This window comes from Orcinus orca, chromosome 14 (genome assembly GCF_937001465.1).
Source record: "Orcinus orca chromosome 14, mOrcOrc1.1, whole genome shotgun sequence".
Taxonomy (NCBI): Eukaryota; Metazoa; Chordata; class Mammalia; order Artiodactyla; family Delphinidae; genus Orcinus; species Orcinus orca.
This window is the reverse complement of record NC_064572.1, coordinates 8,465,984-8,471,367: the sequence shown is the minus strand read 5'-3', so window position 1 is coordinate 8,471,367 and position 5,384 is coordinate 8,465,984.

Genomic DNA, 5,384 nt, shown 5'->3' with positions numbered 1-5,384 from the left:
CTTACATTTAAATATGATATGTTTTGAGTTGATTTTTTTAATATGGTGTGAGATACCAATCTAAGTTTGTTTTTGTTTTTATTTTACCTATGGTTATATGCATATCCAATCCTTCCAGCATCATTTGTTGAAAAGATCATCCCTTCCTCCATTAAGTTGACTTGGCACCCTTGTAAAAAATTCATTGGCCATAAACGTGAGAGTTCATTTCTGGATTTCTGTTCCGTTCAGTTTGTCTGCATGATTTGTCCTTAAGCCAATATCACACTCTCCTGGTTACGGTAGCTTTGTAGTAAGTTTTGAAATTGAGTGGTTTAAGTATCTTACTTTGTTCTTTATGTAGATTTTATGTAGAATCTTCAGGATTTTCTGCATACAAATTCACGTCATCTGTGAATCTGTGAACAGGTTTAGTTCTTCCTTTCCGATCTGTACGTGTTTAATTGCTTTTTCTTGCCCCTATCCCACTGGGTAGAGCCTCCAGTATAAAGTTGGATAGAAGTGGCGAGCACTGATATCTTTACCTTATTCCTGACCTTTGGGAGAAAGGATTCAGTCTTTTACCATTAAGTATGATAGTTGTAGGGTTTTCATAGATGCTTTTTATAAAGTTGAGAAAGTTTCCTCTATTCTTAGTTTTTTAAGAATTTTAATTATGAATGGTCTTGGATTTTGTTGAATTTTTTTCTTTTTGCATCTTTTGAGATGATCATGAGGTTTTCGTCCTTTATTCTGTTTGAATGGTGTAGTACCTGGATTGATTTTTGAATATTAAATCAACCTTGCATTTCTAGGATAAATCCTATGTGGTCATGGTGTCTAAACATTTTTTATATGCTACTGGATTTGGTTTGCTAATATTTTGTTAAGAGTTTTTGCATCTGTTGCAATAGGGACATTAGTCTGTGGTTTTCTTTTCTTTGATGTCTTTGTCTGGCTTTGTTAGGGTAATACTAGCCTTAAAGAATGAGTTGGGAAATCGTCCCTCTTCCTCTGTATGCTAAAGGGTTGTATTAGATTGGTATTATTTCTTCTTTAAATATTAGAATTCACCAGTGAATTCTGATGAAAAGAAAAGCCTGAGATTTTCTTCATGGGAAGATTTTTAAACTATTATTTCCATTTCTTTACTTGTTACAGATCTATTCAGGACTTTCAGTTTCCCCTTAAGTCAGTATTGGCAATTCCTTTCTTTCTAGGAATTCTTTTCATTTCATCTAAGTCGTCTCATTTGTTGGCATAAAGTTGTTCATAATACTCACTTATAATCCTTTTAATTTCTGTAAGGTCAGCAGTGATGCCCCTCTTACATTCCTGCTGTTGTAAATTTGTGTCTTTATTTTTTCTTGGTCAGTTTAGCTAAAAGTATATCAATATTTTTGATCTTTTCTAAGAACCAACCTTTCATTTCCTTGATTTTCTCTATTCTTCAGTTTTCTAGTTCACTGATTTCTTCTGACCTTTCTTACTCTTTCTTTGGGTTTAATTGCCTCTCTTTCTTTCTCTCCGTCTCTCTTGTTTCTTAAGACAGAAACTTAAATTATTGTTTTTAGAGCTTTCTGCTCTTCTAAGTCCTACTTTATTTCCATCCCATTAATTTTGATATGTTTTATTCTTGTTTAGTTCAGCTCAAAATAATTCTAATTTTCATTGTGATTTTTTTCTTTGACTCATGGGTTATTTAGAAATGTGTTGTTTAATTTCTAAAAATTGAGGACTTCCCAAATTGCTTTGTTCCCAATTTCTAATTCCTTTGTGGCTCTAAATGACTTAAATGCTCTTAAATATATTGAAATTTGTTTTATGGCCTAATACATGATATAAACTGGAGAATGTTCCATATGCTTTTGAAAAAATGTGTATTTGTTATTTTTAGGTAGAGTGTTCTATACATGTCAAGTTGATTGATAGTACTGTTCCAGTCTTCTGCATGCTTGCTGATTTTCTGTCTAGTTGCTCAATCAACTACTGAAAGTGGGGTATTGAAATCTCTAACTATAATTGTTAAATTGTCTATCTCTTCTTTCAATTCTATCCATTTTTGCTTCATAAATTTTAAGACTTTGCTGATAGGTACTATTACAGTTTAAATTGTTATATCTTCCTAATGTATTTACCCTTTATCATCACGAAATATCCCTCCTTGTCTCTAGTAATATTTTTGTCTTAAAGTCCATTTTGTCTGATAGTAATATGTCACCTCTGGCTCTCTAGTTGCTACCATTTGCATGGTATACCCTTTTCATCATTTTACTTCCAACCTATTTGTGGGGTTTTTGTGTGTGTGTGTGAAATGTGTCTCTTATAAACAGTATCCATCGAATCTTGATTTTTTTATCCAGTCTGACAATAACTGCCTTTTGATTATAGTGTTTAGTCCACTTATATTTAATATAATTATTGACATGGTTGGATTTAGGCCTGCCACTTTGTTTTCTATATCTCTTTTTAAAATCTGTTCCCCCTTCACTGTTTTTGTGCTAAACAATTTTTCAGCGTACCATTTTGATTCTTCTGTGGCCTTACTGTAGTTTTGAGTTATTTTCATAGCGGTGGCTCTACAAATTACAATATGCATGCTAACTTATACCATCTACTTCAGGTTAATACTGACTTAATTCTTGTGAAATACAGCAATATTGCTCTAATATATCTTCATTTCCTCCCCTCTCCTTTGTGCTACTATTATCATATCTCTATATATGTTATTAACCCAGCAGTATAGTGTTATAATTATTACTTTATATAATATTATGTCTTTTAACAAAATTAGGAGAAAAGAGAAAAAATACATTTACACAACCTTTTTTTATATTTACCCAGATACCATTTCCAGTGCTCTTAATTTCTTCCTGCAAAGTCAAGTTATCATCAAGGCCAACAGATCAGAAAAGATAACTTGTTATACTCACAGATCCCAAGAAGAGGAGGGTTCACCAAGCCATTCAGGGTCACATGGGGAAGCACCAGGATCAATCACAAGGCAGAAAGAGTGAAGGAAATATGTGGGCAAGAGTTTTTACTGTGGTTTCCATGGGAAGGAAAAGGTGAGGCAGGGTAAGCAGGCTGAGGACTGGCCAGTTTGAATAACTGCAGCAGGGTCTAGGGCATAGGGTCTGTCCCTGGTTGTTGAGTATCTGGTAGTGGGGCGATTAGGGCAGGTGGGTAGTGGCCTAGAGTGTGAAAGCCTGATAAAGGAGGTAGTTGGGGTGTAGGCTCTGGATTTAAAAATGTGGCTCTCAACTTGGCCGCACACTGGGCTCACCAGGGGAATCTCTAAAATACTGATGCTTGGGTCCCGCCCCCAAAGACCTGGATTTAATTGGTCTGGGATGTGACCAGGCCGTTGAGGCTTTAACATCTCCCCAGATGATTCTAACTTCCAGCCAGAGTTGAGGACGGCAGGTTTAAAGGGAGAAGGAGGGGGGAGAACTCAAAGATTTTTCCTGTTGTCTCGGAGGGTGGTAAGTATGGGGCACGCGTCAGCACTTACAACAAAATGACTTGGCCTGTTGAGAGAGAGGAAATGGGGACACAGAGCTCATTCCAGACCCCACACCTGTGGACACTTGGGCTGGAAGTGACACCTAGAAATTGAAGCAATGCAATGCTTCCTTCCATGCTTCTGGTACTTCGGGGCCTTTGACCGGCTAAGAGCTATCGAATACAAAACCCGCTCACGCTTCCCCTGCACCATGGACACATGGCAACTCCCACACATTATTCACACTTATTGGTGGCAAAGCCTTGAGGTAAATGAGAAATAAAGATGGGTGTAGGGGTCTGTCTTGTTTTCATAAGGGACTATGTGAGTATGTATGTCTTTCTTTGGCATCCTTGGGGTGTTTTATATGCTATCAATCAGAGGAGCTACACTTATTGAATGTGTTGTATGTGCTAAAGGTGAAAGAGAATACTAGAAAAGAAAAATGTCCAGTTTCTATTCTTGGTGAAATTATAATGTACCCAGGAATCTGAGACCCACATGAGAAAATCAGTGATGAGTCAACATAATAAATTGCTAAGTTACATGATATTACTAGAAACCAAACTTCTGGTGTAAGATTAAGGCCTAGATCTCTTTCTGCAAAAGGCGCAACTGAGCACAGAGACTGACAGTTCCATCCCCTGTCTAATACACACCATCATCCAACTCTTTGTCGTGGAATAGTCAATAAAATGGTACCCACATCCAAAGTTACTACTGAATTTGGAAGTGAGCCGATGTGTGCAGTGTGAGCGTGGAAACGTGTGGGGAGAAGAAAGAGCTCAGAGATGGAGGAGACACAGGCTGCCTGGCTTTTCCGCCCTTAGGTCCAAGGGAAAGCAGAGCTGGACAGAAAGCACAGGGAGAGAATGGAGAAAAAGGGAAATAAAAAATTACAGAACGATTGAAGGAAAGTGTCCTGTAGTCCCCCCGCCGCACCTTTGGGCAGAAGAGTGTCTAACCAGCGCTCTCAGACTTTAGTGGGTTTAGGAATTACTGTGTATCCTGCTAAAATGAGAGCTGATCCACTGGGTCTGGGGTGGAGCCTGGTTCTCTGGATTTCTTCTTTTGCTTTTATTTTGTTGATTTCTTCTATTGAGATATAATTGACGCGTAACATTGTGTAAGTATAAGGTGTAAATGCATTGGTTTGATCCATTGATATACTGTAAGATGTTCACCACCGTGGCGTCAGCTAGAGCCTCTATCATATCACATCGTCATTTCTTTTGTGAGGTCAGGACAATTAAGATCTCGTCTCTTAGCAGCTTTGAAGTTTATAACACCATGCTGTTGACTGTGATCACTCTGTGGTAGTCTGCATTTCTCATAAGCTCCCCGAGGTGATGGACGTGCCGCTGGCCCACAGACCACACTCTGGGCAGCGGGGGAGGGCTGTCCACTCCTGGGACCCCTCATCTAAGCCTCCAGAGCTGACCCATTCTCTCCCCTCCATCATCTTTGCTGTGATCAGCCCCTGCAACAGGTAAAAGTTGTGTAGTCCTTAGGGTCTTTGAGGTGTGCGCGCATGCGCAGAAACACACACACACGCTCACACCCCCGGGGATCTCGAGGCCCACAGGACAACGTCATGAACAAGAAGAAGTGAACTTCGGAAGGCAGAGGGCAGGAGGCCGCGGAGCCCATGTGGCAGAAGGAGGACGGGACAAGGGGGCAGGGTTTGCTCGCTCACTCTTCCAGGGGCTTAATCTCTCTATGCCTCAGTTTCCACCTCCGCAAAATGGGGATGCTATTAGTCCTTAGCTCAAAGGGCTACTGTAGGCTTCTACTGACTGCTACATGAATAGTGCCTCACAACTATTAGCAATATTATTATTATTACCCTGAGGGTAGATGTGGACCCTCCCATGTGATCATGCATTCAGCAAGCATTATG